Below are 26,470 nucleotides of genomic sequence, written 5' to 3'. Positions count from 1 at the left end.
CGGGCGAAGGTTCCGACCCGGTTAAGGTTGAGACCTTAAGCCTCTCGACGAAACGAAGCGTGGTACACCCCGTGGAAGGCCTTTGTCGAGCTAATCTCGGTTGATTCGAGCCCGCCACTAATCTAAACTGATGTCTCCATTAAGCCTGATTCGTCAGGATATGCGAGCGAGGCCCGCCTTCACGTCTACCGGAACGTGGTTGACGTCAGGATGCGTTATCGAGTATGAGGATGCGTATTCCGGGCATCGCTGGGAGCAGGGAATACCTTACGAACACGTACCACTATCAGCAAACAAGAGATACCAATCCAAATCACCTGACCGGTCTGCCAATTAATTTTTTAACCCTTTAATCGAAAACGGCGTCATATTCACTCAACGTCAAGCCTGATTCGTCAGGATATGCGAGCGAGGCCCGCCTTCACGTCTACCGGAACGTGGTTGACGTCAGGATGCGTTATCGAGTATCAGGATGCGTATTCCGAGCATCGTTGGAAGCAGGGAATACCTTACGAACACGTACCACTATCAGCAAACAAGAGATACCAATCCAAATCACCTGACCGGTCTGCCAAATATTTTTTAACCCTTAAATCGAAAACGGCGTCATATTCACTCAACGTCAACGAAGCAACGCGTACAAAGGAAATATAAACATCCTTCTTCGAGAAACGGATTCACATTTCTCTTTCCGTTAATAATATGAGCCCATAATTATGAAACTGGTCTAAGTCAAAATTAAAAAAAAATGAGTTTATCAGTTATGTCATCCCACATTATTTTAAACTAAATTAATCCAATGTAATTTTTACGATATTGTCAAAAATGAACCATTAGAGAGTGGTCGTAAATTCAATATTATATGGAAATCATTTAGTGTTGATTATGAAAGTGGTCTAAGTCAATACACGCTTTAGAAACAACATTTTCGTATGAAATTCACCAAAAATTTCATATTCATAATAAATTTTCATTAATCAAGACTAATAAAATTCTAAATTAAAATGTTGCATGATATAAAAATATTTTTTAATTTATTCAAATGCAATTCATTAAATATCTCGAAACAAGAAATATATGACTTAGACCACTTTCATAATTATGGGCACATATCATCTAAGTGAGAATATGGTAAAGTATAAGATTGCACGCGTAACGCGTAGATTTATGGTATGATTTCGAGTCATACCTCCCAATCTCTGTTTAAGGGTTAAGAATATAATGTATAGTGCAAGCGATGCATGCATCGGCGATGCCATTTTTCAAGCGATATTCCTTCATAAGGCACATTAATCTGCAGGACTGGCGTTCCTATGCGACCCTCGGAGAACCAAGGGGTATTCATCGACTCTTATCCTGCTCTGCGCCTGGAGTAATGAAGTTCGTATCCGGCGTTCTCATTAATCACAACTGACGCGACGTCGGGACGTCGAGACTCGATGTGACATTACGGGAACGGTCTGCGATCATACGAGGGACGAGTAGCCTTGACATTGTCCTGATGTGCCATCTTGTCGGAGACGATTTTCCCTATACCTTCCCCTCCGTTTCTTTCGTTCGACCGGATCGCAAAAATTGGAGACACATCGAAGAGCACGTAGTACGCAGCGGTAGCGTTCGAGAGACGTGACGTCCAATTTGCGAAGATAAATTCGATTACTATAGAGGATGGTAATACCTCTAGGGGTAATTATTTTCCTCGGCGATATGTTCATGTCGACATTAATGAGGGTCTCTCGTATAAGAAATCATCGCCGAAGAACTTCCGACTCTGCCGAGGGACACGAAGACGGATCGCTGTGGAACTTCTCCTTTAGATCCCGACTATGTTCAATTGCGAGGATTGCGAGGACCTTGGCAATTTACCGGACATGATATCACCGTATGTAGGTGAACATTTGCGCCGACTCGCTTGACCATTTCTGAATCGGTGGATATTTCTGGGCGAGAAAAGTGCTCATCTCCGTTTTTCGCCGCTTGCGGCGATAAGAATGATACTGCGGAGCGATACGCGTAAGGATTGTTTCCTGCGAAATTGCACTGATTATTCGCGATTAGGGCTTCCTTTTTAGAGCTACGAGAACTTTTAAGCCGATTGATCTTATCGCTATTACATCGTAGGCATTGTAATTCTACTTTTATATAGGAGGGAAATTTTTTACTCTTAGCGTTCATCTCCGTTTTTTCGCCGCTTGCTATGATACTAATGATAATAACGAATGATACGCGTAAAGATTGTTTTCTGCGACATTGCAGTGATAATTTGCGATTAGGACTTTCTTTTTAAAGCTGCGAGGATTTTTAAGCCGTTTGATCTTATCGCTATTACATCGTAGGCATTGAAAGTCTACTTTTATATAGGAGGGAAACTTTTTAATTTTACGTTCATCTCCGTTTTTTCGCCGCGTGCGATGATATGAATGATAATAACGAATAATACGTGTAGGGATTGTTTTTTCTGCGGAATTGCAGTGATAATTCGCGATTAGGGCTTTCTTTTTAAAGCTGCGAGGATTTTTAAGCCGATTGATCTTATCGTCATTACGCCGTAGGGATGGAAAGTCCACTTTTATGTAGGGGGGAAACTTTTTAATCCTGAAGGACTCGGTGGGACACTGGGACACTTATTCCTTGAATTTATGTTCTTTAGGGACACTCTCGAACCCGTGAATCGGTTATCGCGGGATCAGCTCGAAACTTTGCACATTTATTTTCTGGATCAAGGGATTCTCCTAACGTATAGGGCCCTCGTTGAAGATGCGCGAAGTCGAGATCCAAGATCGGCTTTCCTCGTTTTCGGAAAATCATTGTGGACCAATTTTATCGTGCTATTACAAATTGTAATATACCATACATTTCACTTTTTCTTTCACGTACGTCTGTGTCTCGAATTTAGACCGGTACTCCAAAATTGAACAATAAATCGCTCGTGGACCAATTTTATCGTGCAATTACAAATTGTAATATACCATGCACTTCTTTTTTTCTTTCACGTACGTCTGTGTCTCGATTTTAGACTGCGATTTTAAAATTGAATAGAAAATCGCTAGTGGACCAATTTTATCGTGCAATTACAAATTGTAATATACCATGCACTTCTTTTTTTCTTTCACGTACGTCTGTGTCTCGATTTTAGACTGCGATTTTAAAATTGAATAGAAAATCGCTAGTGGACCAATTTTATCGTGCAATTACAAATTGTAATATACCATGCACTTCTTTTTTTCTTTCACGTACGTCTGTGTCTCGATTTTAGACTGCGATTTTAAAATTGAATAGAAAATCGCTAGTGGACCAATTTTATCGTGCAATTACTAATTGTAATATACCATACACTTCGTTTTTTCTTTCACGTACGTCTGTGTCTCGATTTTAGACCGGTACTCCAAAATTGAATAATAAATCGCTCGTGGATGAATTTTATTGTGCAATACAAAAATTGCATTATACCATACACACCGTCTCCTCCTTCACGTACGTTTGTGTTTCGATTTTAGATCGGTACTTCAAAATTGAACAATAAATCGCTTAATACCGATTTCCCGGCTTTAGAGGAAATTAATGCCAATAAGCGATCGCTTCCAAACCTCAGTCCGACATATGGACGAGTCGGTCGGGTCTGGCCCGGGGGCCACGAAATTGATTCTGAAAGTGATTAATTCGATGCGAATTACCGCATGGATTCCGCAGAGATCTGCGCGTTTGGCAGCAATTTAGGAGCGCATTGCCGCGACATGCCTAAAAGGCGGAATGTCATTTATTACCGTGTCATCCGGCGTGAATGAAATGCAAAACGCCTTGGAAGTGTCGTTTGAAATTTAACGAGAAGATTAAGCGCCGTTGCAACCGGCCGTGAAATCACGGAAATAGTTTCCGCCTGGGAGTAACGCGGCCCTATATCAGAGTCTTTAAAACGGTTCACGTATTCGCCGTAAAAAAACGAGGGCAATAAACATGATTTCCACGGCCGCGTGCAAGGGACTCGGTCGTAAAAAAGTTATTCTATACGGGGATCCGATACTTGCCCTGGGCATGCGATACTACCGGCTCGTATAGGACTTTCACATTTCCGCGAAAATATGCCAGCGTGAGTTTCCGCAGCTCCATCATTTCTGCGGAGAGAAATCGCAATCTTCCTCGGAGCGTCTCGAGTACGGTTTGAAGGACTGCGAATGCATTCGCGAGAAATAGGTACTTCTGGAGTGTCCACGCAAGTAGAAAAATGCAAGACCACCGGGAAAAACGGTAAGTGAGAAAATCAAGGAAATCTTTTAAGAAAATGGTAGATAGTATGGGAATTAAACACGAGTCAAATCATTTAGGAAAAAGTTGGTGCATTTAGAAAAAACTCAAGTGCGGTTTGAAGAACTGCGAATGCATTCGCGAGAAATAGGAATACTTCTGGAGTGTCCACGCAAGTAGAAAAATGCGAGACCACCAGGAAAAATGGTAAATGAGCAAATCAAGGAAATCTTTCAAGAAAATGGTGGATAGTAAGGGGATTAAACACGAGTCAAATCATTTAGGAAAAAGTTGGTGCATTTAGAAAAAACTCAAGTGCGGTTTGAAGGACTGCGAATGCATTTGCGAGAAATAGGTACACTTCTGGAGTGTCCACGCAAGTAGAAAAATGCGAGACCACCAGGAAAAATGGTAAATGAGCAAATCAAGGAAATCTTTCAAGAAAATGGTGGATAGTAAGGGAATTAAACACGAGTCAAATCATTTAGAAAAAACTCAAGTGCGGTTTGAAGGACTGCGAATGCATTCGCGAGAAATAGGTACTTCTGGAGTGTCCACGCAAGAAGAAAAATGCGAGACCACTGGGAAAAACGGTAAGTGAGCAAATCAAGGAAATCTTTCAAGAAAATGGTGGATAGTAAGGGAATTAAACGCGAGTCAAATCATTTGGAAAAAGTTGGGGAAACGCTTTTTCTCGCAGAGAAAATAGGCAGATAAAATAATTAGGAACATCTAAGGGGTTGTGAATCAAGGAATTAAATTTCTTTTATAGGGGTTTACGTAACTTTCCTGTACTTAGTTGTAGAAAACAGTCCAGCGGGAGGAATTTAAGCTTCCAATCGCATTATAAGCCCACGGCAAGAAATTGGACGTCCTAGGAGCAAGGCCTGCACCATCAAAGGCGGAACTCTAGAGAAAACTCATGCCCCGGAACAATGAGATCGTTAACGGGTGTCTGGGCAGAAATCGTAATCAGGAAAGTAATGCCAAAGGGAATGAGTCCGGTGTTTGAAAAAGGACGGAAAATGCGCTCGTACGCGAGCCCGTTTTCTCGGGCTAGGCGAAGGAAATGGGGATCATGGGTGGAATGGAACAAAGGACGCGAGGGGTGATAAAATACGAGAAAAAATAAGCACAAGTCCTCTCGTCCAATTAAACGATCCAGGACCATTCACTTCCCACTAGTACGTGATTTACTCGGAGCGAGTGAACAAATACTCGAGTCATTAAACGACTTTCGGCAAATAAAGGCAAAGGGACGCGGATAAAAAAGAAAGGACAACGGCAAGATTTACCGCGAGTCGCGCATGGAGGTACATTTGTTGCTCGACTTATCTCGGTTAGCGGTGAAAAATGAATAGTTGTAAAAAATCGGATTTTCGCGAGTCCGAGGGTGATGGCTACTCTTGCGTCCCGAAAACTCGTCCATCTGGGCAGATAATATGGAGGCAAGGGAACCCCTAGGGAAAGAAAAGATCCCAGATAATAGTAATGCGAAAGGAGAGAATCGGAAGTCCGATCTAAGGGTTCCGGGTCGTCATCGTTCGTTTTCCGGAGCAAGCGATCATTCCTGGGCATGAGTGAGCAAATACTTCCTGTAGGATATGCTTGGATTTATTCGCCTGTTTGTTTGGATTCGCTTAAGGGAAGCGGGGAACGACTTCGCCGTGATTTGCGGGAAATAAGCCGATTCCCCTACCGGAGATAGTCGAGAGGGAGTTCTTTGCCATTTCGTAGGAGCTTTCGAAGTAAAATAAGAAGCGACGCGATGCTCGACTCTGTCATTATGAAGCTTCCACCTCGTGGATCGTCCGGCTTAATTCGTGGAACTTTTCAAATTTTCCAGCTATATCCCGAGTTTTACGCAAAATTCGAAAGGTCGTCGTTCCACAAGGTAAATGCCATTCCACGACGTTCCCCTGTCTTCCGGCCTGAACGAGCTTCATTTGTCGCGAATGAATTCCGCAATTACGGAATTTCTACAGGGCGTTTGCTCTGCAAAGACTCGCGTCTTTTGAAGGGACTCTCGCGGGATTCCGAAAAAAAGCTATCTTGAAAAGTCATCCAATTAAAAATGGTGTATCTTTTCGGTACGAGTACTGAAATCGCAAAACCGTAGAAAACGTTACAATTCTCGAAAAATTCAAGTCTTTCGAGACGGGAGAATTTCATTTATCAAGACTTCTCTGTGCTTATCTTTTAAAAAACCGATTTTCCTTTTTAATTCATCCACATGAAAAATACTGGCTCTCGAATGCCGGTCGATGGCGACGGAGCGAGTATTGTTAAAAAAAAAAAGGTAAAACGTACGCCTTTTCCCGACCCTCGTCCAAGCCGGGCACGTAGGTCGCTTTTGTACACACCTTTTTTTTTTTTTGAAATTCTTGCACACCCTAGCCCTTGCACTCCCAAGTTTATTTATGGACGGTCGTCTGCGCAAAGCTCTAATGGAAGGACTTGAAAGCAGGGGTCGCCGGTATGTCTTTAAGCGCGACCCGAGCACTTACCTCCTTTAAGTAAAATATTTCCCTAAAAAAAGTCCTCAAAAGTGAAATTTACAGCCGCTCCTTATTACGTAGAAAAAGCTTCAATAATCCGTCCATGTCGGCGCTACTGTACCGCGCGTTTGCATTAAGGAGATTTTTCAAACATCGAATGAATAGAAATTGAAAAAGGACTTGAAAGCAGGGGTTGCCGGTACGTCTTTAAGCGCGACCCGAGCACTTACCTCCATTAAGTAAAATATTTCCCTAAAAAAAGTCCTCAAAAGTGAAATTTACAGCCGCTCCTTATTACGTAGAAAAAGCTTCAATTATTCCGTCCATGTCGGCGCTACTGTACCACGCGTTTGCATTAAGGAGATTTTTCAAACATCGAATGAAAAGAAATTGAAAAAGGACTTAAAAGCAGGGGTCGCCGGTATGTCTTTAAGCGCGACCCGAGCACTTACCTTCTTTAAGTAAAATATTTCCCTAAAAAAAGTCCTCAAAAGTGAAATTTACAGCCGCTCCTTATTACGTAGAAAAAGCTTCAATTATTCCGTCCATGTCGGCGCTACTGTACCACGCGTTTGCATTAAGGAGATTTTTCAAACATCGAATGAAAAGAAATAGCCGCGCAATTCATAGTATTTCAAAGTGAGCTTATCGGAATAAGTACATTCAGCATTACCGTTGAATCATGACAGAGATAGCGCTTGGGCATACAGTAGCTGCGTTATTTTTTTCGGAGGTGAAAAAGGATTCCATAAATTCTTGTCGAATTGGCGAATCTTCTAAGGATTGTGGAGAGCCGATAGTCTGAAGAGGAACGTCCCTCTTTCTGTCGTCGCGGCAAAAAAGGACCGACAACCCCCGAAATCCAATTTCGCCAGGGCGTCCATACGTCCTCGTATTCCTCAAGAAAATATCGGCAACATGAGAGGCACCCTTAAAGGATTCTCGGCCGACGTCAGGAACTTTCCCCATGGGGACGTGCTATATGCTTACGTACATATATATGTACATATCTATATATACACCGTGGCTCGAGCTTAATGGTGGGAATCGATCTCGAATTAAATTAAATACTTCCTCCAACTGGGAGAGAGGAGCTTAACGAGGTGAAAAAGTTCCTATCCGATTTCGGATTCGAGAAGCGTCTCAGGGATTAATATCCGGACCGGTATGATTTTCTCCGATTCGGTTATGACTACCAGGGTTTCTTAAAAAAGTTCCCCGAAATGTCGGAACCCCATAGAACATTCCCCTCGAAACCACAAATGAAAATCTCGCCGAACGTGTCTCTTGCACGTAATCAAATAATTGCGCAGCACTCCAGAAATAGCATTGGGCGCACTTAAACCCGACCATGCTGTTCGATCGGGGATAAACAATTATTTACCCGACACCTCCTGACGTTTCGGTCCAAATGAAAAAATCCCGAGTTTCACCCCAATTACCGTAGAGCCACCTGCATGAAAACGTATCCCCGGGGCAGCTCTCGCAGTATAAATAGAAAACACTGAATAATTTATTTCCCCCAGCTCATCCGGACGAAACAGCGATCAACCCCCGCCAGAGGAAGAGTTCCCCGACATTAAACCACCGTATAAGTAATTCATCGAACCGCTCTCATTCCCCAGGAGTGATAACGAACGCCTCGTCGTCAAAACTCGTTAACCCGGTATCCATTAAATCCGGAAACATCTGAAATCTCGCGGAAAATCTACGGTAAAATAAAAGCATCCCTTTCCGTTCAAACATCCTTCTCCCAGGGGATGCGATACGTCCTCGGTGTGTGCGATTTTTCCGGGACATTTCTCCGTGGCGTTTACGCGGGCCGCGGAATTTTATACGAGAGTGTAAACCCTGATGGGCGAGGGTATTCGTTTACATCGCGAATGCGCGTACCCGGGAGGCGCAATTTCCTCCCCGGAGTGTCGATTTTGACCCTCGGTTTCATTTTCGAAAACCGCCCGGTTTTCGCCGCGACCGTACCTTTTTCCCCGCGATGCGGCCCGGCCGCAATCAGAACCCCAGGGCTCGTCCGTCGAGGACGACTCTGCGTTGAAAACCGATCGGATTGCGGTGTACGCTCCGGCATTCCGTGACCGGATTGCGAATTCAAATCGAATATCTCCTCTCGCTTACGTATTAGCACCCGTTTACGAACGGCCCCCAGTCAATTCCCACCATCTCGAGTTTCAATTTCGCTCCTTCCGCCTCGGAGAATCGCGGACGCGGAATTCTGGTCCATTGCCTGTCACCAAGTTTCGTCCTAGGATCGTCTTTCACAGGGAAATGTAATGGGCGGGTGCGACCGACTTCCGTAAATGTGAAATGTGAAATATGAAATGTAAATGTGATATGTGATATGCGACACGCGTACGCCCTAGGCAATTTCATGACAATAGGAGATATTATTCGTTCGTCGTTCCTTTTTGTTTTAACGTCCTTTTATTATGGTGTACTGTACTACTCAATTCGTAAATAGGTGTACCAATCCTCGAAAAACACCTTGGGCGCAAAAAAAAACCTCGCCAAATACATTCTTGTTTCTTTCATGAATTGCGAAAACAATTCAAACCCCGCTTCTTTTTTTTTTTTTCAATAAAAAGTGGAAATCAACTATCTTGCTAAATATGTTAGTACATTCATTTGATTAAATACTCAAATCAGATATTATCGCCAAATTATCGTATATTTTGTTCGGCGTAATACAAGTACGTCTGTTCCAAAAATTATATTATCACTCAAAACCATATGTCTGTAAAAATCTACCGTTTTCTAATTTCATCTAACCAAATAAAACTTAAAACGAAATCTGATCAAATGAAAAAAAAAAGAAAAAGATAGAAACTCAATTTGAAAACAACATTTCATTTGGTGAGCACTAAATTCGCAAATAGGTGTACCAATGTTTACGGTAGACTTTTCAGATATATTGGGTTGATACATAAGTAATGGCGTTTTTAACACGTAGCGCACCGTGTAAAAAAACGCCATTACTTGTGCATCAACCCAATATTTTTAGTTCCTCTGATTTCTACTTCCCTCTTTCGCTTCCGAGATGAAGAGGTGAAGGCCGGAGTCTAGGTTTAGGTCAAACATTATGGCGTTACGCCATGCATTTATGCACATTAGCTACATCAATATGAACTTCAGCGTGTGCATACCAGGAACGTGGGTGTTAATCTCAATCCTCTCAAAACACCTTCGGTGTACAAAAATTTAGCCAAATACATTTATCTTTGTTCAAATAATTGCAAAAATTACTCAAATGGCTCCCTTCCCATGAAAATCTCAAATCATATTCCATATTTTTGCCAAATATAGTAGAACATTCATTCCATTAAAGTCTCAGCTAAAATCTTTTTGCCAAATGTCACAGTACATTAGGTTTCACGTATGTTGTATGTACAAGATTTTTTGCTCCCTCAAACCGCAGACAAATATTAAAAATTATATCGAAAGAAATAAAAAGAAAATTAGAAATTAAATTTGAAAACAATATTTTATTTGGTGAGCACCCAAGGTATACTCCTAGCATATGATCATTTTGGTGATAACAGAATCACGATTCTATAAGTGCTGAAAAGCTTTAAAATGCTATATCTTCACGTAGGTACTAGCGATCGGAGCCGGGTAAATTTTAAAAAATTCAGAAATTTTTGCTTGATTTTTTTAGCCGATCAGATGTTAATTTCTTTTTCTATAGCAACGGAGAGGGTAGATTCCCATTTCTCCCACTCGTGAAATCTCGATCTTTGGCGTATAGAACTCTATAGCGTCTCACTCGATCTCAAGTGCGCAGGGCGCATTTCTCTCAGCACAAAACGCTGTGAGTTTCTTGACTGCGTTATGTTATTCGTGTCATTATTTGATGGATTCCGCACATCCATAAAATATGTCGAGAATTCGTTTGGAGCGGAACTTCCCTAAAAATAAAACCATCCTCTTATCGGCTAGAAACGTTATTCATAGAAGATGGTTTCCTTAACGTAGCGTAAAAAATCGGTGTGCTCCTACATTTATCAAGACGTAGATTTCTTCACATGGTACCTACTTTCCCTGTCATTCCCTCAGGGCCCGTTTTCCCTGTTACTGCACCTCGGAATGCAACAGTTGCCTGCATCTGCATGCCGCTGCATCTGGGAAAGCAGGAAATTGCTTCCATTGGGTAATTTCGACTCCCCGGAAAGGGGATGCCGTTTGCGAGAGAAGTGTACAGGGTGTACAATGGTAATTGCTTGATCGGGAGCATATCTGTTTGCGTGTATTTTTTTCCATCGTGATACACATCCTGTCGCGGGTTTGTCGCGAGCGGAAAATATGTTGCATCGCAAATAAATATCGCGAACCATGTCAGGCGAGTGCAACCTACGAGAAGGTAATTTCTGTAAAACTTGTCGCAAGGTCGTAGAAATTGAGCGCAACATCGTTTCCGTTTAATTCGACCTTTAATAAATTTAATTCCCCAAATTTGGCGGCCGGACGTTAATCGAAGCGGGTGAGCAACACGCTGAGCATGCCTGAATTAATTTCAAATTACCTTCGCATTAATTAAATTGAGAGGGTGTTATATATATACGATGGCCGTTTGCGCCAATGAACGAATGCGTCAGGTTGTACAAATAGCAATAACTCGTGATCCGGGGCAATTCCAAGCCACGGTGCCGTATCGTGTCCAAATGAAGAACGCGTAAAAATAATTGATAATAATTGTTCCGAATTCTGAAGGAAACTCCACCGCTGCCTCGCAGAATTACACGTGCAGGTCGCGTACTTGTTACGATATTGAATTAGTTTCCCTCCGCGGGAAAACTCGCGGCAAATGAAAACTTCCTCCTGGGGAAACCGAGTTGAGTTGCTTTTACAAAATCATCGCCGCGAGGGCAATATTCAGGATCGAAGCAGAAGTTAGGGAAACGCCGTTTCCGGGATCCGCAAAGGATCCCTGTATGGAGATATCGCGTTACCCCAATTTAAACGTTAAATTACATTCCCCGTATTTTCATGGACAGCTGCAATTACAGGAGGTATGCTCAATGGTTCACCTTCCCCGGTGATATATCCTGCCGGCGGAGTACTAACCGTATATTACCCGGGGAAGACTAATCGCAATAAAGAGGGAGCCATTTTTCCCATTCTTGGCGTCTTATTGCCCTGTTTTAAGGGAATATTCCCCGCGGGGTGGGTGGACGATCCTTTCCCTTCGTCCGTCTGGGGATTTTCCACTTTACACTTTTTGGCTCGGCTTTCGTGAATTAAAATCGTAATTGCTCGCGCTAAGTACTTTCGTGCACTCGGAGGTAAGTCTTCGGGTTAATGGGTACTCACTTGAAGAAGTTTCCTTCGGTGCGCGAGGTCTTCCTCCTTCTGGCCACTTTACATTTCTCCTCGGTGCAAGTTCGGTCCTCGCACCTCTCGAGGTCCCGGATTTTGTACTCGAGGATCTCGACGTTCGCTCTCGGGAGAGCCTTGCTCCTGACGACGCGGATGTAAGCGTCCCTGGGCGTCGCGGCGAGAACTGCGCGGAACTGCCGCGTCCTCGCGTGACGCGCCAACACTTTGCCACTCCAATCTGAAAACGGAGAACGAATCTGACTCTTCGCATCCCCCTCGGTTGCCCGTGATTTCCTCAAGCCTCCGAGGATTACTTCGATTTCACGTTTCCAAGTGACAAATGGCGCGACAAAGAAAGAAGGAAGAAAATAACCCTTAGAAAAAATAAAAGATCTAAATGTTAAACGAATGCAATCTCGAATCGATCCGTTCAAAGGCCGCAGCGATTAATCCCAGTTTTATAGAAATATTTTTGACTCTTCCCATCCTCTTCGGTTGCCCGTGAGTTCATCTAGCCTCCGAGGATTACTTCGATTTCACGTTTCCAAGTGATAAATGACGCGACAAAGAAGGAAGGAAAAAAATAACCCTTGGAAAAAATAAAAGATCTAAATGTTGAACGAATGCAATCTCGAATCGAGCCGTTCAAAGGCTGCAGTGATTAATCCCAGTTTTATAGAATTTTTTGACATTTTTTACAATTTTTTGATATTTTTGACTCTTCGCATCCTCTTCGGTTGCCCGTGATTTCCTCAAGCCTCCGAGGATTATTTCGATTTCACGTTTCCAAGTGACAAATGGCGCGACAAAGAAGGAAGAAAAAAATAACCCTTGGAAAAAATAAAGGATCTAAATGTTGAACGAATGCAATCTCGAATCGAGCCGTTCAAAGGCTGCAGTGATTAATCCCAGTTTTATAGAAATATTTTTGACTCTTCGCATCCTCTTCGGTTGCCCGTGAGTTCCTCAAGCCTCCGAGGGTTACTTCGATTTCACGTTTCCAAGTGACAAATGGCGCGACAAAGAAGGAAGAAAAAAATAACCCTTGGAAAAAATAAAGGATCTAAATGTTGAACGAATGCAATCTCGAATCGAGCCGTTCAAAGGCCGCAGCGATTAATCCCAGTTTTATAGAAATAATTTTCTTACTTATAGCAACGAAGCGTTTTATCAATGCTTAATTTTTTATATTCATTTTCCACTACTTTTTCTTTATCCGGAGTTAACCGGCTTGGACAATGGACGGCTCGATTAATGAACGGTAGATAACGCTATCGCAGTTTATTTTATAGTTAACTTAGAAACTTCTCTCTTCACGAGTCGACTCATCCACAAGATAAGGACTATTAAAATAAACCGTGAAACTTCTATTTTCTCTCCGGATCTTTAGATACCCGAGTTATCGATCCGGCAGTAATCATTCAAAGTTCTGCGCGCCGTTCAGACCGAAGCCTTGTTTAAATCTTTGAATCCTTGAATCCTTGCACTGGTTGGTTTCCGAAATCTCCCTTGGATCTCTCGACAATCAAGAAGAACTTAATGGCCTCCCCGGATATCGCGGAATTTGATTCGATCCCTTCCTAACCCGCCTGCGAAACGCTCGTAACTGCGAGACAGTTTCCTCGGCGTAATCCTCGAGAATCCTTCTCTATCCTGTTTCTCTTCTCCCCGAGCCCACCCTTTACCTCCTCGGATCCTCCCAGTATTTCTGCCTCATCGATATTTTCGAAGTTTAAGGGTCTCATTCGACCAGAATAATACCCTGAGAATAAAAAATTCATTTAACCGAAGAAATATATCTTTGAACAGTATCAAAGAAATGGACGTTTAATTAAAAAAAATAATTATTTCGCACGGGTAAGTTGTCACGATTCCGCATAAACGTCGCATCTCATTTATTCGATTCTATTTGAGTCTAATAATTATTCTTTGAATTAACAAAATCTCTCTGATTCGATGAACTGATTTTTTTCTTTCAGCGTACTACCGACCGATAGTTGATGTTCGCAAAGTTCGGTGGAATAATTATTTCAGCTCTTGATAATTAATTCGATCTGCACTCTCGAGGGGATTAAAACGAAGCTCTAGCTTCCGTAATAAATTTTGTAATATTTATGCAGTTAGCGCGAGCTATTTTTCGAGGTGGAAAAATTTCCTCTAGGGGTAGCGTTCTTCGTCGGTGATAACGATAAGAGTTCGAGTACGACCCGGCACAAGGACGTTCATCTGTGGGGTATTTTACCCCTGGGTGTACTTGCCCCTCGCGTGTTATTCACACTCGTCCATATATCTGTGGCTGTGGCCGACCCCCCTCGATTCCTTGCCCCTTATTCTGTATCTTCATCCCAAGGGGTAATTATGGTTACGCAACCCCGTTAGAAACTTTGTTCTCGATAATGGGATAATCGGGTAATTAGTTAATTAATGGGTGTTATTTAGCAACCTGGTACTCCCATGTGACCAGCGATAATACGCGATATCAGATGTTCTCCCCTGAGTTTGTAAAAAGAATGAAACCCCTCGTATCGATGCATCGTTACAGTTTTCAAATTTCCGGAATAGTATTTAGAGAATATGTGGAAGACATTGGGTAGAAATTAATCGTTACTTAGGTAGTCAACAAGTAATGACAGTGACGATGAACCGCGATAGAGTTCGTTCTCCTGGGAAGTATTGGAAGCTTCTTTCTCCTAAGTCCTGGAACTATCGACCCGGTAACAATTTCCTAATTTCTGCTAAGCCATTCTGTTCATTTCCGAGAAGGATTGAAATCTCGCAAGAGGTCGATTCCTCGCATCTCTTCCAGGGCCTCTCGAAACTCAGAAGGAGCATAATGGCCTCCCGAAGATCATAAAACTCGATTGAAACCCCCTCCTCCGATGTCTAAAATCCAGGTACTTGGCCATCATTTCCGGAAACCCTTCCGACATTCCCTGGTTTCATCCCCCGGTCCCTAGAAACTTGTTTCCAACCCTTCAACATTTCTACAGTACCTAGCTCGCGGTCATTTTGGTTAACAATATTTATATCTCCCGCGATCCACTTCTACAGACCTTTTCCAGTGTCGCAGTTAATTTCGATCCTCTTATTCACATTTCACGACTGCATTGATATTTCAAGAAATTCCTATTTCCTCCGAACAGGTTGATCCAGGAAAGCCGAATGCATAATGTGCAAATGCTCTCAGACGTAAAAATCCCGGCCGGATAGTTTTCGAGAGGCAGAAAGCTTTCCCTCGTTCGGCTGCATTTTAGATATAAGGGTGGAAATCGGGAAAGTAGAAATTCCCTCGACGAAGGATGCACCTCGAACATGCAAGATCGAATTTGGACCATTCGTGCTTAGAGTGGTGACGGTAATAAATAAATATTCCTTATTCTTTTCCCGGCGAAGAGGTCGACGGCGCGACAGAACCATGAAAAGTTATTCTGCGCGCAGTCGACGTCAACGCAAAGTCGATAGGGATCGTCTTTGAACTTCCGGTAAAAAAGCCGAGCTTTTTCCTTGGCGACGCTCAGAAGGCAGCTTCGATTCGCCATTAGCGTGTTCCAGAACGTTACGCTCGCATCTAGGGTATTGTTTCGTCCCATTGTCGTCACACATTGTTCACAGGAATACGGGGTTGAAGAGTACTAATCGATATTTGTTTGCAGAGGGCCTGTGCTTTGCAAGTAATAAGTACAACGCCCGAGACTATACCGGCGGAACATTGTGCATTACGTGTAACGTTTTGAGTGGGTAACTCGAGTGGTTCAAATTTGCTGGGCATTATGCAGGTGCCCGTTCTCAGCAAGACCCGAATACGCGTAGCATGCCAGCAATTCAATTGCGTACACATCAATTGAGTGCACACCGTACATCGAACGGCGTGGTGAATACAGATAGACCCCGAGTACCGAGTACCGAGCAATTCTGGTCCAGCACAGTGTCCTTGCTCGCCAAGCCCGACGCATCCACATAATAACTCGTTCTCAAGGGAATTTCGCCAATGCCGGCAACGATGACTATTTCCTCTGCCATCCCGGCACTCTTACAAGGAAGGTATCCCAGGTCGATCTCTCCGATTTCATTTCTCTTATAATATGTTATAATAGACTAAAAACTAAGCGACACGTATTTTTTTATATCTCCCATTAAACACTTTAAGGGGGTGAAACCACCATCTAAAGTAAGGCATCTCAAGGGGCGATTTGGCAGTTTCACTCACAAGAACGTAATATTTTTTAACCAATCCACCTGGAAAAGCTTTCTCACAACGAGGAATGAAAAATATAATTTTCTGAATTAAAGAAAAAATGAAGGGGTGAGCCACCCCTCACGGGCCTTACATTGGATGGCAGTTTCACCCCCTTAAAGTGTTTAATGGCGGTTAAAAAAAATACGTGTCGCTTAGTTTTTAGTCTACTATGACATATTATAAAAGAAATCAAATCGGAGAGATCGACCTGGGATACCTTCTTTGTTAGAGTCATTGATCAGCGTGAAACTTTGTAACCCGAGGAACTGACCTCGGATTAACGAGATTTGCATTGAAAAAAATTTGGCTGACCGAAGATTAAAATCCGCTATCAGGAAACCACGTGAAATGGGACGGTCATTTCGGACCACGCCTTAATTCTTAATTAAAGATATTATCTTGAAGGTTGGTACAGTTCCACCCGAGCATCAGTTTGCACCGATCACTTGGTACGCGTGCTAAAAGCGTAGTTTGAGAGAGATTATGCGTTACTTCCTCTCTCAAACTGATGCAGCTGCGTCGGGTACACGTCTGAATATGAAGGAGTACGAGGCGAGGCGAGGAGAGGCGAGATGAACGCCTTATTCGTAGTTGTTTTCGGTTCACAAGTGAAATCACCCGAGACAAAGAACAGGCACCCTGAGCGACGGAATTCGTATGGCGTGAAATCGTGGTTTGAACGATCCGAAAGAGTTTGTCGCGTTTTGTATCTCCTCACTTGTATGCTCACTTGGCCTTGCCTTGTATGTTCGAGTTTAAATGTGTACCTGGCTGTGGATACATCGAAAACGGTCAAGCTACGGAAAGTATAAAATACAACAAAACCCCGTAAACACTTTTGTAAATTATAAATAAAATAATGCAGTACGCAATTTGTATCTCCTCACTTGTACGCTCACTTGGCCTTGCCTTGTGTATGCTCGAGTTTAAATGTGTACCTGGCTGTGGATACATCGAAAACGGTCAAGCTACGGAAAGTATAAAATACAACAAAACCCCGTAAACACCTTTGTAAATTATAAATAAACTAATGCAGTACGCCATTTCAATATGTACGCTCGTAAACTTCCGGAGTTCTAACGGATTTCCGAGTTCCACAGTCCTCGAGCGATCGTTTCGTTCGAACTAACCTCAAAAAGGATGCCTCGATAACACCAGTTCTTTCCTCCTCTGTGGGGAAACTCCTAACCTCTCTTCTCCGTCGATTCCTTCTCGTTCAGGGGTGTTTAGGCACGCTCGCTTCTTCTATCTTCTCCGAACTCTTCGCGTCTGCCACTAGCTTCGAACTCCACCCGTCGCCGGCAGAGGTCGCAGGATCGCGTTTGAACGTTCCCGCGCTCGGTGGCTCCCTCTGGGCGTCGCGCGAAAGTGACCGCGCCGCGCGGAGAGGCGTCGCGTCGCATGGAACGCCGCCAGCGGTCGACTCGGGACTGCGAGCTTGAAACCTCTTGGCGTCCCTTCGCCGCCATTGACCCGCCCCTCCAATCCTTTGCCCTGCGCCGTTCGACCGCTTGCGGCGCGTGCGGTCCGCGCGTGCCGCTTGCGACTCTGGGGCGGCCAATCGGCGCGCGCCACTTTCCGTTGGAGCCGTCGCGTACCGTTTGCGATCGTGGACGCATAGAAGATGTATGGACCAAGGACCCTACCTACACGATTTGACTATACAACTAAAAAATAAGAAACAAACGCTATGTTTCGCCCTTTCTTTCTCTTTTTATGTGAAACAAGGTAACATGGCAGTATTATTAGGTAATAAGGAGAAAGAAAGAAAAACAAAGAAAAGACAGTCCCTATATTCGCTCTTTCCTTTTTGCTGCATTTGAAAGAATGTCAAGAGAATTGTTCGGTTTACGGGCTGTATATAGAGCGTCATAAACCTCGTATCCACAATTTACATATTAACAGCTTTATCGAAAATTTAGGTGAAACGTCGTGTACATATTTTTTTTTTCTATGGTGCATTCTATGGCTTGCTTGCAGTAACTGATTGGAAAATAGCCAATATAATCGATTGGAGGAATGCGAATTGGAAAGTACGTCGTAAGTTGTCTTGTCAATGGTTGAAATGCGTTCGGTTAATTTACGTGATTGGTTGGCTAAGTTTTAATTAATTATTATAGGTAAATTGTGCACCGTGGAGAATAATTTTATTGGGGTTTCCCACTTCATTTTCAATGTGTATAATGATGTGTAAACCGTGGGCATGAATTTTGTTATATCCTGGGTATTCTATGTTGTGCTCGCGTTGGTTCGGCCAATTGGCGTTCGTCACTTTCCGTTGGAACCGACGGGACACCTGTTCCATCAAGGAACCAACGGAACGACCTGGCCATCTCGCAGGGGCACACGTGTTGCACCGAGATGCATCTCTCTCTTTTTCTTTCAATAAGGATTCTCTGGAATGTTGGAGATAATTTTAAATAGGCGTTAAGGGGATGTGACAGTGGCGTCGAAGAGGTTTTGTTTATAAAACTTTTCTCCGAACTCGATTTACCGACTAGTTTGAAACATTACAACGTGAATAGGGAGACTATAAGGAAGGTCCTAAAACTCATTAAATTTCAATTCTTTACAAATTTGTTTCTAAGTATTTTAAAAATAGTTTATAACAAATGAATTTTCGCAAGTTTCAGGACCTACCGTAGACTCTCCATATTCACGTTTCAAAGTATGAAACGATTTGAGACACTCAGTAAGTATTTTAAAAATAGTTTATAACAAATGAATTTTCGCGAGTTTCAGGACCTATCGTAGAGTCTCCATATTCACGTTTTAAAGTATGAAATGATTTAGGACACCCAGTTTGTAGAAAAGTTTTATGAACGATTGAGCTGTCGGATGCCACTTTCGCGTCCCCTTAAATACTGGTTCTCCTTGATGAACTTCGACCACTTGAATCGAAACCGCTGAAGATATCATTTTGTGGGAAGTTTACCTAACCTCCTTGGAGCCCTGTTATCTGGAGGATGTCGAACGGTCAATTGCGTCCGATAGGACCGTTCCCAACTCCCCGAAAATCAATCAATATTTACCTAACGAGAAGGCCTTCGACCGAAACCTGATTCGATTTTTCCGGAAAATTCGGGCCAGGAGAGGTCTCGGTAATATTAATCGCTTTAGATTTTTTTTTCCAGTTTACAATTGAAATATAGAAATCGTCTCAACTGATAGCACCTTACTTCCGATGCTTGGTACGATTATTCTCTTACTTTTGTTCAATTTTATCTCGTGAGTAAATGAAACAATTTTCAGCACTCTAAATCGATACACTTTCGCGGGTCCTTGCGTGTAAAATTAAATTGCCATTTAACATTAATATGAATATTCATATTCAGCTCGAATAAACTCTGGGATACCGTAATTGGTTTAACAACCGATACAATATTTACCCATGGGATCGTTTACATAAAGTTGGGATTAATATTCAAATAGGTTTTCTCTTATCGTGAAATTCGACTGGCGCTTAGGTATAATATATTCGGTTATTTCTATGCAAATCCCAACGTTTTGTTGATCTATTAAATATTCTCGATATATTTCAATCAGGAGTGGAAATGTATAATTCATGAATGCGCTTCATTGTGGGGAATTCGTGAAACGAAATATCATATTAGTACGTAATTGGGAGAAATTCGGGACAATCCGGCTAACGGTGCGAGGGAAAAGTCGATATCGAATTATTCACTCGCACAAAGCGAGTTATTTTTCCCCATTCGTTATTCCTTATTCAAGTATTATATTCGACTAACGAGCGTAATGCAAGTCTACACCGGCTGAACCCCTTTTAATGGGGTTGCGAAATAGGACACTGAACATCGAAATTGTGCCTATCACAGTTTTTGACGCTTTTTCCCCCACCCTGGGACGTATTTCGATTCAGAGAATCGCTGATTGAAATAATTACAGTAATTGCAGGGCTCGGTCGACAGCAATTGGTTTAAAATCGATTCTGCAATCATTCGGCTAACCGAGTAACCTGGGTACGCGCATTACCTTATTATTTGAGTTACGGATAATTAAATATAAATAGTTTCACAGTACGTAATTAATTTACTGCGGCAAACCCGAGTTTTCATCTTTGTTCACATTTATTACATGTATCGAAATTATTTAAATTATTTAAATCACAAGACCACTGCCATGAGAATTATTCTTTTCTCCTATCACCCTTTCGTTAGATATGGACTATGAAATTGTACAAAAAATAACGAGATAACAACGTAATAAAAAAAATGTATTTACACATTTATTACATGTATCTAAATTATTTAAATTATTTAAATCACAAGACCACTGCCATGAGAAGTAATCTTTTCTCCGATCACCCTTTCGTCAGATCTGGGCTATGAAATTGTACAAAAAATAATGAGATAACAACGTAATAAAAAAAATCTGTCGGAATCCACTCTATACTTTATACCCTTTGAGAGATGTCACTATAAGTCTCTAATTTAAGGGACCAAATTCACCGGTCTCGACAAAGGGTCTCTTCGAGGCCATAGAAAAATGAGCCGGCCGGATTATTTGGCTCCATTCGTGGATGCTGTACCGATGAATCTCCATGAATGTCGGGATCGGGGATGCAACTTCTGCACGTATCCACCACGGCGGAGGGTATTAACAGGGCTAAATTGAACTCGCCCTGTAAATGAACCCCATGTCGAGCACGCATTCCCTTCGAGTTGGGATCCAAATCCCGCGACAACTCGTACTTCGATTTCCACGTACGTGATTCCCGCTCGGGTTGGCCTGCGTACTCGTACTCGTACTCGTTACTCCATGCTGTTTACTTTGCGAAGCGCTTGCTATGATCGGCTGCCAACGGATTCCAGGAGTTAACCCCTCGTGTTTACCGAGTCACGAGACAAGAGGATTTCGCGCAATAGAGGCTGCCTGACGATTCATCTCGAGTGGTATTAGTCGCATAAAACGTCCTTCACGGTGGAGTAAGTGAAGCGGAGGCGAAGGCACCCCTGAAGAGATGTGCGTTTGGGGTGAAAAAATTGCCACGTGCTATTCCTCCCTCGAGATGTCATCTCGAAAGAATATACGCGAAGGGAAATATGAAATTATTTTCCTAGTTTTATGTTCGGAGCTTAATCATGAATTAATGAGGATTTTCTTATTCAAGTAGGTACAAGAAATCCTCTTGGCAAGGAGACGATTAAGTTTGGGGTGAAAAAATTGCCACGTGCTATTCCTCCCTCGAGATATCTCGAAAAAATATACACGAAGGGAAATATGAAATTATTTTCTTAGTTTTATGTTCGGTGCTTAATCATGAATTAATGAGGATTTTCTCATTCAAGTAGGTACAAGAAATCCTCTTGGCAAGGAGACGATTAAGTTTGGGGTGAAAAAATTGCCACGTGCTATTCTTCCCTCGAGATGTCATCTCGAAAAAAATGAAATTATTTTCTTAGTTTTATGTTCGGTGCTTAATCATGAATTAATGAGGATTTTCTCATTCAAGTAGGTACAAGAAATCCTCTTGGCAAGGAGACGATTAAGTTTGGGGTGAAAAAATTGCCACGTGGTATTCCTCCCTCGAGATGTCATCTCGAAAAAATATACGCGAAGGGAAATATGAAATTATTTTCTTAGTTTTATATTCGGTCGTTATCATGAATTAATGAGGATTTTCTCATTCAAGTAGGTACAAGAAATCCTCTTGGCAAGGAGACGATTAAGTTTGGCAACGACTGAATTCGAGGAGTTAGGAGATCAAATAACTGCAGGTTCTCTGCTCTAATGGCCACGCGGTAATTAGCGCCTTGACGTCATCGCTTCTTCCCAAATAGTTAATTACCGGCATTAATAAATCTTGTTCCTCCCTTGAAGGGAGGAAAAGTAACGCCCTGGTTATCACTTCACCCGAAATATTCTGAAATGGGCTTGTGACGAATTCGGGATTTCTTGAATTTCCCAAGTTTTTTGCGAGGAAATTTAATGTTCTCGTTACGTGCATTAATTTTTTTAATATGAACTCGTTTTCATGTATTTAAAATTATTATTTGGGTCCGTTTAGGGTCGGTTTGCAAGGCGAGGAATTTTTTATCCGACGTATGCGTGCCGTATTCGGTGTACGATAAAATTTGGGTCATACTTTGCATATTACTGTCACCACTATTCTGCGTAATATTATGCGAGAGCCGAAAACTGTAATTTATATGACCCCCGGAGGAACATGGACTATGGATTAAGTTTGGAGAAGTTTCACCTACGTACACAGAATTTACTATCTCACTTTCCGTGAAATCTCATCCTCATTTTGACATAGTGTCAAGTCAATCGGAGCTAATGGTGCGTTACACTTGATACGTCAACAAGTAAAATTCATATATCGGAAGTATTTCAGCAAGAACCTTCACCACAAAGCGGTTTAAACTTCACTAAGAAAAATCACTCATGTACATAGTGTTTCCCGAATGCTCCCCTTAACCCCTCTGTTCAGTTGCTAATCGGATTAGAAACTCCGATACTAATTTAATGCGTCAAGAATTTAGCATTTCTTACGTCCTTTCGCTTTCCATTAACGAACAGAGAGGCGAAGAGTTAATTGCATCAAGTCGGAGGAAACTTCTGAATAATTAATCCCGAATGAACTACGAAACTTCGGGATATTTAAATGTAATTACTTTTTCGCAGTATGCCTTCATAACCATTTCCGAAACTCTAACTAGGGCAATTATTTGTTAATTTATTAAATACCAAAATGTACTTCCTTGCTTTAATCGCACATCTAGACAGTTAATTCGTACAATCCTAATCATTCGATATTTAATTTTCATGTCGCCCTTTTTTCAACGTATCACCCGATTAACATTATTCGCACCGATCGATTAATCGATCAGACCGTATATTTATGAATTTATATCAAGTGTATTTATTTACCGCAATTCGCAGAGCTCCTGAAGGACTCCATCGAGGGATTTTTTCTGGGTCTTCTTCGGGGAGGAAGGGATCGTTTTCTGTGGTACTTGCAGAGAGTACCGTGCCAACTGGTCGACGTACGAAAGTAACAATGCGAGAGCCCGTCTGGTACGAGCAGATCGATTTTCCTGCGGCTGTTCACCCCTGTGGAACCTGCAGGTGCAGCAACAGACAGAGACAGAGGGAGAGTGCAAGAGAGAGCGAGAGAGGAAGAGAGAGAGAGGGCAGTGATAAGAGCTAGCAAACGCTGCTCCTATTGGTCGAGTCATGCTTGACCCAGCTTTCGTTCTCCAATAATAAATAGATCATTGCATCTCATCTGCTGAATAATGTCAATGATAAGTGCGGCGAAATTTTGCAACGAAGTATACAACATTTTTATAGTCATTACCTGACAGAGATCATTCTTTTATGCGTGCATTGCATCTCATCTGCTGAATAATGTCAATGATAAGTGCGGTGAAATTTTGCAACGAAGTATACAACATTTTTATAGTCATTACCTGACAGAGATCATTCTTTTATGCGTGCATTGCATCTCATCTGCTGAATAATGTCAATAATAAGTGCGGTGAAATTTTGCAACGAAGTATACAACATTCTTATAGTCATTAACTGACAGAGATCATTCTTTTATGCGTGCATTGCATCTCATCTGCTGAATAATGTCAATGATAAGTGCGGTGAAATTTTGCAACGAAGTATACAACATTCTTATAGTCATTAATTGACAGAGATCATTATTTTATGCGTGCATTACATCTCATCTGCTGAATAATGTCAATGATAAGTGCGGTGAAATTTTGCAACGAAGTATACAACATTCTTATAGTCATTAACTGACAGAGATCATTATTTTATGCGTGTTGTCAGGAAGATTTCTGACATTTGGGCGCATCGACATTTCGTGGTCAATTTTGGGCACTCCTAGGAACATTTGTTATGAAAAATGAAAGTGAAGAGTGGAGCAGCCGTGGGGAGGGTAGATTGTAATGGGTATAAAACGTGGATTTACGGTGTTGGGTTTAATTAAAAATATAGAAATGTGGGTTACCGGGCGTGGGCGCGCGCGTCGTGTAATGTCGGTGATACACATGTGGATAAAGGAAGCATTGGGGTAATGAGTATCCACCCTTTCTTGATATCCTGGTTGGTGGTTATCCAGTAATGACATTAAATTAAACGGATTTGTAATTCTATAAACACGTCGGCAAGTAGTTACCGCGAAGACCTTTTGATATGCGCTCGAAACTTTTACATGAAATTAAATTTCCTGCGGTATACCGCACCGTTTTGGGAAATAATCGACTCATCGTGAACTTTATAATGAGAAAGCAAATTCAGACAGGGTGATGAGAAATTAATATTTAAGTGGTTCCATTTACAGAGCCAGGGGTAAATTTATGCAGGCCATCAATTTCCATGATTATTTTGTCGACAAAATTTTCGAGAAAAATTTTTCGGCCGGCTTCATTAACGCCTTCTTCGGGTTTTCGAGGGTGCTGGGAATTATTTCGAAGTACGGGAATCGGTCGACGAGAATATCCGTTTATTTCTGTCATCTCCGAGTTATCACGAATGGAGTAGATTGGATTGGAGGGCTCGCGCTCATCGAGCGGGACATTCAAAAACCCATCCATTTTGGAGGTAAATCCCACTTCAGAAGGCGCCTTCTAAGGGAGTTTCGAGGGAAAAGAGGAGCGGTCGGCCATCTCTATCAGTGAAATTTATGATCGGAGGGCGAGAAAGAGCCTAGCCACGCAACAATTCGCGAAATCGCTAGTCGAGTCCCGAAACGAATTTTCCTCGGGTCCCTCTTCGGATAACTCTTCGGAGGGATCGATAAGGGTTGGTGGGCACGACCTCCCGGAATTAGATGATTTTCAGGCACGACTGCCCTTTCCTAGGGTAGGGTACTTCAGATTTATGGAGATGCTCCTGTCAAAAATATTCCTGACGCTTTCTTGTAAAGAATCGGAAAGGGCGCGTTAGAAATGATTCTGTGGTCGCCATTGACGGGAAACAAACTGCACTTCACCGTTTCCGATACGTGTACATATTGGCAGAAATTCATTGCGCCGAAAGTACACCGCGTCATGCCTGTACTCTATTTTCTGCACCGGCGTTTATTCAAGTGGACGGCATGGAATCCAAAATAATGCGAAATACTAACCAAGCCTGAATACTCTGTCGATGTTTTTCGAAATAACCATTGCTCGGTCTTCTCTTTAAAAGTCTGTCACTGTTATACCTAAATAACAAGTGTGAGGTTTTATTCTCCTCGCTGAACTATTGTCTCGGAAATTCTAGCAGAGCTGCCGATGCATTCAGAACGCTCTCAAAGGCCGGTGCATTGCTGTGATAAGAGGACTCGTCGTATCTCTACTTTCTGCTTTTTGAGTTTAAATGACGAAATTTGCCACCCTAGGAAAATACTTAAAAATAAAGGTAATAATTTTTCCATTAATCTTCGTTATAAGCAATTAAAATATACACTTCTAGCAGATATGTTCATAGAGTAGGAATTGTCTGTAGCAGTACTTTGGGAACGTAAAGCACTTATTTACTTTTTAGCGACATCGCGCTCAATTTAGCGGATCGGAACGCGCTTTTTCACCCCTTAAAAAATGTAATTATGAAAATTGCAGAACTAGGGGAGATCTCGAATCGTTTGGACGAGTGGGGAAAATCGAAGAACCTCGGTTCTCGAGCTTGGTGCACTTTAATTTCGTCACATCGATTTTCGAGAATCTCCGTAGCGTAGTTTCGAGGGCGCATGCGCAACTCGGGGGAAGATGGCGACTGTGGTAGTCTCCCAAAGTGGAGAGAATTGTCGGGTTCTCGGGGCAGAATAAAACCTGTGGAAAGTACAATCGCGTGTCGGGATGTGTCGGTAAAATTAAAACCTCAAGACGGACTTGACCATGTATTGCGAACGTCGAGTCGCGGTCGTGACTTTCCTCATCATCGCGAATTTCGCGATTTCGCAGGGTAACTATCACTGTAGAATTCTATTTTCAGCAGGGGCCAATATTTCCCTGCGGACAATTTTACCCGAGTTCATTGGAAAGTAAAGTTTCTCCCCTGATTTTTTTTTGGAGGCAAAGTATAAGTATGTAATTTTGAAAAAAGATTGAAATATTCAATTTCCTGCAATTTTGGAGCGACTATCGAGGAGCAGAAATTTTTTCGGTATATTTCGGCGCTTTGCAATGAGATGTTGTTATTATAC

The 26,470-nt window shown here is 42.2% G+C and overlaps 1 protein-coding gene across 1 annotated transcript in view; it reads right to left on the bottom strand.

The window, feature by feature from the left end:
• Window positions 1–17,710, bottom strand: part of LOC105701095 — a 62,197-nt gene extending 44,487 nt beyond the window's left edge. Inside the window, exons 1-2 of the mRNA XM_012427540.1 lie at window positions 17,436–17,710; window positions 12,063–12,306 (exon numbers count right to left, since the gene is read on the bottom strand). The gene's annotated coding sequence lies outside the window, so the exon portion shown is untranslated. The remainder of the gene's footprint in view (window positions 1–12,062; window positions 12,307–17,435) is intronic.
• Window positions 17,711–26,470: the final 8,760 nt, after the last annotated feature.

This window comes from Orussus abietinus, unplaced genomic scaffold (assembly GCF_000612105.2).
Source record: "Orussus abietinus isolate OABI.00-Male unplaced genomic scaffold, Oabi_2.0 scaffold351, whole genome shotgun sequence".
In the NCBI taxonomy this organism is placed as follows: domain Eukaryota; kingdom Metazoa; phylum Arthropoda; class Insecta; order Hymenoptera; family Orussidae; genus Orussus; species Orussus abietinus.
This window is presented reverse-complemented; position numbering and strand designations above follow the sequence as displayed.